This window comes from Hyperolius riggenbachi, chromosome 1 (assembly GCF_040937935.1).
Source record: "Hyperolius riggenbachi isolate aHypRig1 chromosome 1, aHypRig1.pri, whole genome shotgun sequence".
Taxonomy (NCBI): Eukaryota; Metazoa; Chordata; class Amphibia; order Anura; family Hyperoliidae; genus Hyperolius; species Hyperolius riggenbachi.
In genome coordinates, this window is record NC_090646.1 from 519,000,361 (window position 1) to 519,014,816 (window position 14,456).

A 14,456-nucleotide genomic window follows, 5' to 3' on the forward strand; every position below is an offset into this window, starting at 1 on the left:
ATATTGATTATTTCATCTCAGATAAAGATAACCATGCAAAATATTGTTAGAGAATATCTTAAAATTTTGGCTGTACTTAGTGACCTTTTTTCATTTGATATGCAGTGTGAACAGGCCCATAGAATTGTATGGGCAGCGAGTTGGCATGCAGAATTATTCTGCAATGTGGCTGAGCACTGTAATCTAGTCCTCAGACTTCAGAGCTCATTTGTAACTAGAACCCTTGCTTTAATGTAAACAAAGTACTAATATTCTTAATCTATTGCAAACACACTGGGATGACTCTTAATTAAACGGACCTTTGGATTAAGATGTGTGATCTGTCTGTGGAATTGGCCACCTTGTAAAGTTTCAATCCAACTATAGGAACCCTTGCAGTCGGCTCTCCTCTAATCTGTGTGCTTAGCCTGTAATAATTTGCCTTCATCCCACTTACCTACTTAGATGAAAGTAATGTTCTTGCTGTGATTGTAATGCTGCCCGGAATAACCCACATAGAGGCACACAGAATGTTTTATTGTGGGGGTTACAGTAATGGAACATGTCTCCTGGAGCCCTGGGTGAGCTCTATGTTCTGTAATGAAGGCAGGAAAATGCATTCCTAACTATAGCTGGACTGCCGCATGAAGCTGGATCTGTTCTGTATCGCAGCCAGTCAGGGGCTTGTCTCATTTTAAAGGTTTATTTCTTGCTCTTTGCAACAGCTGTGCCAGCTTTCATCAGATACACAGTGGCCCTCACATATGCAGAAAGCGAAATCTGGTAACTTGTTTGTAAAGCAAAGCTGTCTCCATCCACACGACACCATCTTAAAGGAATGCTATCAATGCCCAAGTGTTCTAAAATGACAAAGTACGAATAATGTCTAAGTAGCTGTGTTAACATTTTCCTACTATTCATGTTCAATATCAGAGGCAAAAGCTGTAATTCATTGTGTGTAGATTTTAGCTAAGTTTGGAATGTCTCATTTGCAGAGGTATGAATCTGTATGAATCTCTGCAGTCTGACATGCTAAGAACAGTGTAATATTGAAGCAGATTATTTGAAAACAAGCATCAGGTTTCACACACTACAGTATTACAAATGTTTATGTTGCACATAAGATACATTTCCTCTGCGCTCTCTGAGAGAAAGCTCTGCCTGTCTCTGACTGAGCTCTCTGCACACACAGAGTTAACAGATACACTGTGAGGGGATTTCCCCCCTCCCCTCATGGCTTAGTCTACTGTTTGAATTTCAGCAGACTGTCCTCAGAAGAATGTGAAAGGAATTAGATAACAGTAAACCAATAGATAAGCAGTGAAATATATACACCAGCACTTCCCAAACATATCCTATCTCAATTGAAAAAACAAACCTGTAGGCTAGGTCCAGACTAGGCACGGTTGCAGGATGGACACTGCAGTCCGGGATCAGGGGAAGTACCACCAGACTGCAAACTGATCCATTTTCATAAAAAGTGCATCAGTTTTGCATCAGTTTCCGTTCAGTTTTTTTACCCCAAAACACGGACAGAAAACGTCTCTGTCATTAGGAAGGTAGTGGGAGGATTGTTTGGGCCAATAATAAAGTTCAGGCTATCCGTTTTTTCATCCGTTTTTGGTGCTATTTTGCCTGTGGATATGGAGTTGCGTTTTCTCATTGCTTTTCACTACCCCTGCGTGTATCAGCGTCCTGATCCGTTGCGTGAAAATGCAGCAGATCCGGACCTTCCGTTCAGGTTTTGAGAATGGGTCCCTGCAAACGCAGACGGATCAGTTTTTTTCTTGGGTGAGGATACATTAGTATCCAGGACTCCGTTTTTCATCATGGCTTGAAAACGCAGCCACGGATACGTTTCCGGACCTAGTGTGGACTAGCCTTTAATCGATAGGGTCCCTTTAAGCAAATTATCTTCCAGAGTAAACTGTAATAATGTAAGACATTTGAAATACTGTCCGTTCTAGAACCCTCCAGTTTTCAGGTCTCAGTCACAAAGGTGGTAATTGCAGCTGCACATTCACCCTCTAAGGTGTTTCCATGGCAGCTGACAGGTGTTCCAGTGAGGAGGGGCAGGGTGGGCCCACTGCAGAAATGATTAGGAGCCTCTACCGCACTGCATATGTGATGTTCAGGGAGCTCCATGGCTGCTATACTTAACTGCTGACCAACTGTTGCCATGTGAATTTTGTCTTTAAAGGGAACCTTAAACAGGAACTCCAGTGAAAATAATAAAAAAAGTGCTTCATTTTTACAATGATTCTGTATAAATGATTTAGTCAGTTTTTGCCCATTGTAAAATATTTTAAATCCCTGATTTATATTCTGACATTTATCACATGGTGACATTTTTACTGCTGGCAAGTGATGTAGCTGCTGCTTATTGTTTTGGCAGTTGGAAACAGCTGTAAACGGCTATTTCCCACAATGCAACAGGGTTCATAGACAGGAAACTGCCAAGAGTATGTACTCAGGATTCCTTAGTGGGAGGGGTTTCACCACAATATCAGCCATACAGTGCCCCCTGATGGTCTGTTTGTGAAAAGGAACAGATTTCTCATGTAAAAGGGGTATCCGCTACTGATTGGGATAAAGTTCAATTCTTGGTCAGAGTTTCTCTTTATATAGGGCTGTCCGGCGGCTCCCCGGGCGACACTGGCCGAGTGTCGGGGCTCCTTCTTCCGCAAACATCATCAATGACGTCGCACTAAGCCAGTGTCGCCCGGGGAGCCGCCGATCAGCCCTATATGGACAGCCGTGGGGAGAAGAGCCAGGAGGCCGGCGTGGGACGTCCAGACCAGCACTGGGCTGCAGAAAGCCCCTGGTAAGTGAAAATTTTTATTTTAGCCAGAGCTCGGAGTCCCTTTAAGTGGGAGGGATATGGAGGCTGCCATATTTATTTCCTTTTAAAGGGAACCTAAATCGGCATACAAATTTGTTTAACTTACCTGAGGCTTCTACCAGCCCCTGTGCCTGCGACATCACTAAATGATCCTCCAGACCCCCACGGCACTCCTCTGTTGGGCAGACGAGTCGACGGCCACTGCTCGATCCTCAATCACACTCCATCGGGAACGTTCTGCGTACTGCAGTAGAGCTTTTCCTGCACTGCACAAAGCACGATCAGGAGGCCCACAGACCGGGGCCGCACATACAAATAAAAGTAGGGTACTGCGGGAACCAAAGGGTCGTACAGTGACGGCGAGGGCACAGGGTGGCTGCAGGGGGCTGGTAGAAGCCCCAGGTAAGTTAAACTTTTTTTTTGTATATGCCAATTTAGGTTCACTTTAAGCAATACCAGCTGCCTGGCTATTCTGCTGATCCTCTGCCTCTTTTATCCATAGATCCTGAAGAAGCATGCAGCAGATCAGGTGTTTCTGACATTATTGTCAAAAAATATTGTTCTGATGTTGTTAAGATTTAACCTTGGGCTTCCTCCAGCCCTTGGTAGCCTATCTGTCCTTCGCCACAGCTCCCCTTCCAGCCGCTTTCCTGGGGACCCCTCCATTGCAGATTCTGACCTCGCCAGGTCGGCATCTTCTGCGCTCGCGCAATCACAAGAGATCTGCAGTGGAGGGGACCAAGGGACACCGGCTGGGAGCAGAGCTGCAGCGAGGGACAGATAGGCTGCAAGAGGCTAAAGGAAGCTGCAGGTTAGTAGATCTTGTTTTGTTGGGGGGGGGGGGGGGGTGTTTTTTAGCATGCGTCTGTCCTTTAACCTTTTGCCGACCGCATCACGCCAACGGCCGCGGCGGCAGCCCCAGGACCGCCTAACGCCAGTTGGCGTAAAGTCCTGGGGCTCTGTTTTGCAGGAAATTGCGCGCAGGCTGCGCGCGCATCTCCTGCTTGGTGGGCGGAACTCCGCCCCGCCTTCATTCTCCGAGCGGCTATTGGGGGGGTGGGGATCACTTGTGTGATGTGTTGTGCGGCCCTGCAGCTTAGCCTTAAAGCTGCAGTGGCCTGTTATACTAAAAATGGCCTGGTCACTAGGGGGGTTTAGCCCTGCAGTCCTCAAGAGGTTAATGCATGAACATTTCTAAACATTACTTAGCAGTTGATGCCATCAAGACCAGGTGCTTTATCAATTCTGATTTTAAGATAAGCTCAGCTAAAAAACGGTTTTCTCACTGTACAGGAAAGCGATTTAGGAGTGATTGCGTTTTGTGATTCTATAACCTTGAAATGCAATCGCTCCAAAAATGCTGCACGCACCATCAGCAAATCGCTAATCATTGGCAATCGCTACAGTGTGAACACTACTTGCATTAGCAGCAGTATTTTGCTGATCGCCAGTGATCAGCAAAACACTGAAAAATCGCCCAGTGTGAACTAGCCCTTAGACCCCATTCACACTTAGAAGCGCAAAACGCGGGCGAATTTTGCCGGTGTTTTGCAGGAGTGATTTTTCCGCGATTTCACGCAGAAAAATCACTGAACACTGCAGCGATTTCGCCACGATCGCATTTAACGCTTCTATAGCACTGAAATGCCGGGAAATCGCCTGAAAATGGTGCAGGCGACGCGTTTGCGTTTTTGGGCGATTAGCGCAAATCGCACAAGAAAGGGCCCATAGGGTTTTATTACACCAGCGCTTTTAAAAAGCCCTAGCGTTTGAGCGTTTTGCCGAAATCGTGGCAAAACGCTGTAGTGTGAATGGGCCCTTATACTGTCTTTTAGTTGGGTCACTTCTAATGTGACTGGTGTACAGCTGATATTTTCCCATTATTAAGAAGAAGAGAAATCATCGGCTGGGAAGCTATAGACCTTTAAGCTCAACATCAGTTGTGTGTAAAGTGTGTAAACTGTTTGCAGGCATCCTAAGGGGATGTTATGCTAAATTATATACTGCGGGAGAATCTAATTTCAGATCAACAACACGGGTTTACTAAAAATAGGTGTCGTCTGACAAACACATTCAGCTTTTATGAAGTAATTACTGCATATGTGGTTACTGAGAAAGCAGTACACATAGTGTTTGGACATCTCAATAGCTGCAGAAGCTGAGGATGCAAAGACTAGGGGAGAATGTGTGCATGTGGGTCAAGAGCTGGCTAAAACACTGGTGGTAGTAATAAATGGATCATACTCAGAATGGGCAGCTGAGTACCACCAGTGACAGTATTGGCTGCAGATATTAGTGCCTTGGGAAATAGAATGTTAATGTAGCCACTAACGATCCAATTTCTAGTGAAAAATCAATCGGCGATCAGATAATTCTGATCGAAAGTGAAATTGTTCACTACACCATCAATGAACCAATCTTTGCTTCCTATCTATCTGAATGGGATTCCCTGTATGGGCTTCCCCGTCGCCATGGCGACAATCGCGATGACTTCACCGGGTTTTCCGATCCACCCCTCAGCACTGCCTGGCACTGATTGGCTAGGCAGCGAAAGGGGTCTGGGGGGGGGGGGGGGGGCGCGGCGGATATCGGCGAATCGGCGGCGATCATTATGCACACGCAGCTAGCAAAGTGCTAGCTGCGTGTAGCAAAAAAAAAAAATGTAATTCGGCCCAGGAGGGCCTGAGCGGCACTATCCGGCGGCTGTCGCACACGGGGTTACCGCCAAGGAGGTTAACCACTTCCCAACTGAGGGGTTTTACCCCCTGACCACCAGAGCAATTTTCACCTTTCAGCGCTCCTTCCATTCATTCGTCTATAATTTTATCATTATCGCAATGAAATTAACTATATCTTGTTTTTTTCGCCACCAATTAGGCTTTCTTTAGGTGGGACATTATGCCAAGAATAATTTTATTCTAAATGTGTTTTAATGGGAAAATAGGAAAAAATGTGGGAAAAAATTATTATTTTTCAGTTTTCGGCCATTATAGTTTTTAAATAATGCATGCTACTGTAATTAAAACCCATTAAATATATATGCCTATTTATCCCGGTTATAAAACCGTTTAAATTATGTCCCTATCACAATGTTTGCCGCCAATATTTTAATTGGAAATAAAGGTGCATTTTTTTCAGTTTTGCGTCCATCCCTAATTACAAGCCCATAGTTTATAAAGTAACAGTGTTATACCCTCTTGACATAAATATTTAAAAAGTTCAGTCCCTAAGGTAACTATTTATGTATTTTTTTTAAATTGTAATTTTTTTATTTTTTTTTAATTACAAAAAAAAAAAAATTGGGGAGTGTGGGAGGTAAGGAGTTAATTTTTTGTGAAAAACTAGTTTATTTGTGTGTAAAAAATGGTTAGGGTGTAGTTTTACTATTTGGCCACAAGATGGCAACAGTAACTTTTTGTTTCATGCGACCTGCAAGCGTCCTTCCGGACGCTTGCAGGAAGTAGAAAGAGGCTGGGACTTTGTTATTGCTCACAATGATCGCGCTGCTCAGCCGAGCGGCAGCGGATCATTGCGGGGCTTAGATCAACGAACGGGAATGGATTTTCCCGTTCGTTGATCTCTGGGCGAGCGGGCGGCGTGTTTACGAGCGGGAGCGCGGGCAGCGGCAGGAGTGCGCAAAGTACGGATTTCTCCGTCCCTGGGGGTTAAAGGATGGGAAAAGGGACGGAGAAATCCATACGGGCGGGGGTAAAGTGGTTAAGTAATCACAATACCAAGCAGTAGGCACTAAGGCAAATCAAATGTTGGGGATTTATTGAAAGGGAGAAGTTATAACGCCTTGTATAAATCGCCTGTAAGGCCCCTTTTGGAATGTGGAATACAGTTTTGTGCTCCACATAACAGGAAAAAATATTTCAGTCTTGAGTAGAAAAACGGGCTACCAAGTTGATGGAGGGTCTCACTTGCCAAGAAAAGTTGGGCAATTAATGTGTAAATACACCCAAGGGCAAATGTAAAAGCTTCGTAAATACGTGTTTTTTTTTTTTTATCCTTAGGTTTGTACAAAGAGCAACATGGCATGAACTTCATATGGAGAAAACAAAACTTTCTTATATTGAAGGGCATCTACAGCTATAACTAGATAATAGGTCTAGGAGATAACGTTTTGTCTTTGTGGCTTGTTCTACATCTGGGTTAGGGCACAAGAGGCTGACTTCCAAACGACCTATTCAGAAAGAATAAGCACATACAACATGTCTGAAGGTTGCCATTTTTCCAGGCCATGGCTATGGTATATCCACAGGGGTATGTATAAGGGCTCGTTTCCACCATAGCGAATCCGCATGCGGCGACGAGATGCGGATTCGCTTGTTACACTGAAGTGGCCGGGGCTGTTTCCACATATGCGGCGTGCGGGAGTGATTTGGCGGCGGGCCAAATCTGCACGACGGGACCCACAGAATTCGCCTGCGTCGGGAATCCGTGCGAATCGCCGCTAATGTATTTAATAGTAAAAACGCATGCGTTTGTTACATGCGTTTTTACCCGCGATTTCGCGTGCGATTTCGCACCTTTTTCAATGTTATTTTGCCCTGGCAGTGTCATGGTTAATTTCGCATGGCACCCTGCCATGCGAAATCGCGGGTAAAAAACGCATGCGGAAACGCATCCGCATGCGTTTTTACAAGCGTCGGAATGCCGGCGAAATCGCGTCGCAACAGTGGAAACGGGCCCTTAGGGAGAAAAAGGCTGGCGGCACTAGATGAAGATCAGAGAAGGATGGCTAGTGCTGGAGTATAACCTATAGTTACGTGCACAACATATAGATTGCTTACTGGCCCCGTCACCCCCACCGCAATTCCGCTGTCTGTATACTGTGAGTAAAAGTACCTTTTGCAAGTTACAGTGCCTCAATCTTTTTCTTCTGATTACACAGTATATCCACAGGGGAAAGGGACCACTCTATCTCCACATTTCCATATGTTTTATGCTCGTTAATCAGAGTTTACACTATGAAAATATGCACCTTACAGAGACACTGAAGCGAAAAATAAATTATGATATTATGATTTGTATGTGTAGTGCAGCTAAGAAATAAAACATTAAGATTGGATACATCAGTCTAAGGGCCCTTTTCCACTAGCAGTCGCTAGCGTTCACGCTGAACGCTAGCGATTGCTGAATCGCAATTACCGGCGATTCCCCGACGTTTGCGGCCGCGATTTTGCTATGCTATGCACTGCATAGCAAAATCGCGGCAAATATCGCTCCGCCGCGCGTTCGCGTTCCCGTAAAAAACAAATCGCGGTAGTGGAAATCACCTACCGCGATTCCTATGTTAAAAAGCAAACCGTAGCGATTGTAAAATCGCTAGCGGTTTGCGTCTTTGCGATTCAGCCAGCGCAAACGCGCTGGTGGAAAAGGGCCCTAATTGTTTCCAGTACAGGAAGAGTTGAGAAACTCCAGTTGTTATCTCTATGCAAACAAGCCATTAAGCTCTCCGACTAAGTTAGTCGTGGAGAGGGCTGTTATCTGACTTTTATTATCTCAACTGTAAGTGAACTGTTTACTTTTTCTCTGCTAGAGGAGAGAGGTCATTACTTCACAGACTGGTCTGAAAGACTCATTTTGAATGCTGAGTGTTGTGTAATCTGCACATATTATAGAATAATGCAATGTTAGAAAAAACACTATATACCTGAAAATAAAAGTATGAGAATATTTTCTTTGCTGCTAATCTTCTAGTAATTATTCATAGTACACAACCAATTCATTACATAATATATTTTTTTTCGCTTCAGTGTCTCTTTAAGGGCCCTTTTCCACTAGCAATCGCTAGCGTGAACGCTGGCGATTGCTGAATCGCAAAGTGCAGGAAAGTTCCGGCGATTGCGTTCACGATTCTGCTATGCTGTAGTGTGCATAGCAAAATCGCGGCAAATATCGCTCCGCAGCGCGATCGCGTTTCAGACAAAGTGGAGTACACGTTAGAAGTGGAACGAAAATCATACATGATTCCAAACATTTTTTACAAATAAATACCTGCAAAGTGGGGTGTGCGTAATTATTCAGCACCCTGAGTCAATACTTTGTAGAACCACCTTTTGCTGCAATTACAGCTGCCAATCTTTTAGGGTATGTCTCTACCAGCTTTGCACATCTAGAGACTGAAATCCTTGCCCATTCTTCTTTGCAAAACCGCTCCAGCTCAGTCAGATTAGATGGACAGCGTTTGTGAACAGCAGTTTTCAGATCTTGCCACAGATTCTCAATTGGATTTAGATCTGGACTTTGACTGGACCATTCTAACACATGAATATGTTTTGTTTTAAACCATTCCATTGTTGCCCTGGCTTTATGTTTAGGGTCATTGTCCTGCTGGAAGGTGAACCTCCACCCCAGTCTAAAGTCTTTTGCAGACTCCAAGAGGTTTTCTCCCAAGATGGCCCTGTATTTGGCTCCATTCATCTTCCCATCAACTCTGACCAGCTTCCCTGTCCCTGCTGAAGAGAAGCACACCCAGAGTATGATGCTGCCACCACCATATTTGACAGTGGGGATGGTGTGTTCTGAGTGATGTGCAGTGTCAGTTGTCCGCCACACACAGCGTTTTGCATTTTGGCCAAAAAGTTCAATTTTGGTCTCATCTGACCAGAGCACCTTCTTCCACATGGTTGCTGTGTCCCCCACATGGCTTGTGGCAAACTGCAAATGGGACTTATGCTTTTCTGTTACCAATGGCTTTCTTCTTGCCACTCTTCCATAAAGGCCAACTTTGTGCAGTGCACGACTAATAGCTGTCCTATGGACAGATTCCCCCACCCGAGCTGTAGATCTCTGCAGCTCGTCCAGAGTCACCATTGGCCTCTTGACTGCATTTCTGATCAGCGCTCTCCTTGTTCGGCCTGTGAGTTTAGGTGGGCTGCCTTGTCTTGGTAGGTTTACAGTTGTGCCATACTCCTTATATTTCTGAATGATCGCTTGAACACTGCTCCGTGAGATGTTCAAGGCTTTGGAAATCTTTGTGTAGTCTAAGCCTGCTTTAAATTTCTCAATAACTTTATCCCTGACCTGTCTTGTGTGTTCTTTGGACTTCATGGTGTTGTTGCTCCCAATATTGTCTTAGACAACCTCTGAGGCCGTCACAGAGCAGCTGTATTTGTAGTGACGTTAGATTACACACAGGTGCACTCTATTTAGTCATTAGCACTCATCAGGAAATGTCTATTGGCAACTGACTGCACTCAGACCAGAGGGGGCTGAATAATTACGCACACCCCACTTTGCAGTTATTGATTTGTAAAAAATGTTTGGAATCCTGTATGATTTTCGTTCCACTTCTTATGTGTACTCCACTTTGTATTGGGCTTTCACGTGGAATTCCAATAAAATTGATTCATGTTTGTGGCAGTAATGTGACAAAATGTGGAAAACTTCAAGGGGGCCAAATACTTTTGCAAGCCACTGTATATTCCACAGTTTTATGTGTAAATCTACTTTTAAGTTTTGTTTTTGCTCAATGACACATTCATTGAAGTATGCCAGAGCTAAAATCTATAAACTATTGACCCTTTTTATCTCTTTCCTGCTCTCAGAAGCGATTTTCTGCTAGGAAAGTGTTTTGTAATTGGAATTTCTTATCAGTGAGGGTCACACTGTAGTCACTTCCTTTTGAGTCAGCCACTTACATACCTGTTATTTAACTCGTTCAGGTAGAGAAAGAAAAAAAGGAACACAGCATAGTTATTTGTGTGCTAGGCACTGTGCATACACATGTCTATCTCATCATGTCACGTCACCTCGGGTATCCTTTTAATGTATATGCTTTAAAGTATGTTATTTTAATGCTTTGCATCAGTTAGTGTTAATTGCAATGCATTCACTGTAACCCATATTTAAGTTTTTATAGAGTGTTCTTCCTCTTCTGCCTTTGCATTTAACGTTTTCCAAATGACAGCGGGTCACATGGAGTAATAGGAAGCTTTCCCAATGGGCCCCAATTTTTTTCTTCAAAGACAAGTTTGGTTGTCATTTCCTGATAACTGCTTTAAAGCCACTGAAGTTAGTGAGAAATAGGAAGCAGATGACAATGAAGCTTCTGTAGCAATAGGTTTCTCACGAGCAGCTGAATGAGGAAATGTTCCGTTATGGTGACAGACTTACAGATTATACATTGTTTACTTTTACTGACAGAAAAGTCAAATTGTTCAAACATAGACAAATAATCGCCCCTGCGGGGGAAACATCAGTAAAGCAAATAAAGAAGGAACATACAACACCATATAAAAGCAATGATCTATCTCCTATGGAACATGCATCTGCCTCTGATATTGGCCTAGTCCTTTGCCTCAATTCACTAAGCTTATCTCATGTCTTTAATAACGTTTCTAGAGTTATCACCATGGTGATGAGGCATGTCTTATTCAGGAAACCTTTTACCTCAGGCAAACCTAAAGTTAACTCTTCTGTCTTTAAGTTAACTCTTCAATCCTTAAAATAACTCCAGAGTTAGACAGGCTGTTTATTAACTGCGTGTGAAATTAACTAAAGAGGAGGTAAATTAACTACAGAGCAGGTAACTTAAAGGGGAACTTCAGCCTAAACAACCATACTGTCATTAAGTTACATTAGTTATGTTAATTAGAATAGATAGGTAATATAATCTCTTACCCACCCTGTTTTAAAAGAACAGGCAAATGTTTGTGATTCATGGGGGCTGCCATCTTTGTCATGGGGGCAGCCATCTTTTTGGTTGAAAGGAGGTGACAAAGAGCAGGAGACACAGTTCCAACTATCCTGTGTCCTGATTACCCCTCCCAGCTGCACACGCTTGGCTTCAAATGTCAAATTCAAAATGTAAAAAAAAAAAAAAATTCACCAAAACAGCAGAACGAGAACAACAACATCAGAAATCCCATCATGCTTTGCACAGCATCAGGGGAAAAAAGCCCAGGCAGTTTTCTTCTGTAAAGCTAAAAATGAGGCTTGTATAAGAGAAACAAAGTTCTGATGCTGTGAAACTGTTAAAGAAACACCAGGCCTTTTCAGTGCTGCTAAGTCGATTTTTAGTCCGGAGGTTCACTTTAAGGAAAGAAGAGATAAACTAACTCTCTTACTGTGTGGTGGTACGTTTTCTCTTGCCTTATTATCTCCAGCATGATCCCTAACCTGTCTGGTGTGTTCTTTGGACTTCTTGGTGTTGTTGCTCCCAACATTCTCTTAGACAACCTCTGAGGCCGTCACAGAGCAGCTGTATTTGCACTGACATTAGATTACACACAGGTGCACTCTATTTAGTCATTAGCACTCATCAGGCAATGTCTATGGGCAACTGACTGCACTCAGACCAAAGGGGGCTAAATAATTATGCACACCCCACTTTGCAGTTATTTATTTGTAAAAAGGTTTGGAATCATGTATGATTTTCGTTCCACTTCTCATGTGTACTCCACTTTGTATTGGTCTTTCATGTGGAATTCCAATAAAATTGATTCATGCTTGTGGCAGTAATATGACAAAATGTGGAAAACTTCAATGGGGCTGAATACTTTTGCAATCCACTGTAAATATAGCAAATTTATTTTGCTTCAGAGTCTCTTTAAAAGGCATATTGACAAGTGTAAAAATATTACCAAGGTCCTAGGAGAAAACCCAGGAGAAAAAAGTGACTTGAATATGGGTCATTGTGTATTATCGGCTTTTTTTTCTCTATACTATATATTTCCCCCTTTGTAGCAGGGGTCACGTATGTGCATTATATTCAGACATGCCTTACCTGGAGTTATTTAGCCTTAATAACTATGTAATTCATATGTCGGTAACCACAGAAATGAGCTTGGGAGTTTACTTTCCTGCTTTAGTGTTTTCTCTTATTAATGACTAGCTATCCCCATCCAGCTCAGAGACAACGCATTGCTGTCTTACTTAACCGAACCACAGGGATTTAAACCGTGATGTGGGAAGGTGCGCTGCATTGGTTGATACTGCATTTGCTCTCTAGCATATGTCAGGTTAATCCTGCCTGTTAGACTGATACAGTAAATACATTCACAGTTTCATCACCAAGAGAGCGGATTGATTTAATTTTGTGTACTGCATCCACCGTCCCTAATGATTTCAAGCCAGTGCTTCACTGTCAGTTTACCAGAGTTCAGTTATAAAGATTGGATCCAGAGTAATAATTGTTGATTTTAACTAGTTTATTGAGATCATGCACAATCTACTGTAGGGAGTTTGTGAAACCGCATTGTATTCCCAATGATTGTTGCTAGCAGAAGGAACCTTCTACCATAGCCTGCTGCTGGCTCTCCCATCTGAAGCAGGCCGCTGTGTCAGCAGGAAGTTGATATCAGTTTTGTGTCTACTGAAACTGCTGAGTAAATTCAACAAATCATTTTATGACCAGTTAATGTTTTCGAAAGTATAGTCAGAGATGAATGTTTATAAAAGTTTCCTGTCTCTAAACCTCTTAAATGTTAGTCAGCAGCTCATAACAAGGATCATCTGGGTTGTCTAACACCTAGGTTCTCAACGTGTGGTACGCGTACCCCAGGGGGTACTTCTGATGGTTCCAGGGGGTACTCGGGCTTCATATACTTAGCCAAGAATAACAAATTTAGAGTTTTAGAAAATGATAAATCTTATTTAAACAACACCAAATTTGTATTTTAGCTAACTAAAAGCAAGAGTAAATGCATGGAAATTGTTTAGATCATGTCAGTGTAGTATCATGTACTACGATTAAATATATATTTGTCAAGGGGTACTTGTGATAACGTTTACTATGCTAGGGGGTACTTGGTGAGTAAAGGGTTTTAAAAGGGGTCCATACCAATACAATGTTGAGAAACACTGGTCTAACATACAGGCCAGGGGCTCCAGTGGCCCTCCCTCTGCTTACTCCCCTCATTCACTCCCATTACTTACAGAAAGTTTGGTGATGTTCTGCAGCTGTTGTCATGGGCTTTGCCACATTTGGGTAGACCCAATTAATGCAGATGTGCCTGGACCTTCCATGTAGAGGGAGGAGCCTGCAGTTACTGTTTACTTAACTACCTAATGACCGCCTAATTCCCATGTGCGTGATCAAGGCGGCAGCCCCAGGACTGTTTTGGCGTCAAGTCCTGGGGCAGGGATTTGCAGGAGATCGCGCACATCTCCGCATGGATGATGGAGCTCCGCCATCTGTCTCTCGCTAGGAGACTGGTATATGGCGAAACCGCTGTCTATTTACTTAGTACAGCACTGCGATCTAAGGCAGCGATCGCTGTGATAGGCTGGGGGCAAGAGCTCTGTTGGTGGGGAGAAAAGAGGGGAGGGGGGATCGCTTGTGTGCTGAGTTGGACGTCCCTGCTGCGAGGTCTTAAAGCTGCAGTGGCCTATTTCCAGAAAATGGCCTGGTCTTTAGGGGGGTTTAACACTGCGGTCCTCAAGTGGTTAAATGACTCCTGAGGTGAAACCCTAAATCTTTATCTGGGGAGTCTTCCAGCTCCTAGAAGTCTTTTGGCTCTCGCTGCAGCTCCGATCCTTCCCGGCGTCCCGCTGGCTGCCCGTAAGCATCGCCGTCTCGTCCGGGCTTCTGCATGAGCACCTGCGTGCGAATGTGCCCACGTCAAGGGCCGTAGTCTGTGCACTATGCTCCCGGTGACATTGGTGTTCACCCGCGCATGCACAG

At 43.7% G+C, this 14,456-nt stretch overlaps 1 protein-coding gene across 6 annotated transcripts in view; it reads left to right on the forward strand.

Moving 5' to 3' along the window:
• CAMKK2 (calcium/calmodulin dependent protein kinase kinase 2) overlaps nucleotides 1–14,456 on the forward strand; it is a 130,496-nt gene that overhangs the window by 8,494 nt on the left and 107,546 nt on the right. The window contains exon 1 of one of the 6 annotated variants that reach the window (XM_068245178.1): nucleotides 2,739–2,803. The exons of the other annotated variants lie outside the window; for them this stretch is intronic. The gene's annotated coding sequence lies outside the window, so the exon portion shown is untranslated. Of the gene's footprint in view, nucleotides 1–2,738; nucleotides 2,804–14,456 lie in introns of those variants that run through there. 6 annotated transcript variants of the gene reach the window in all.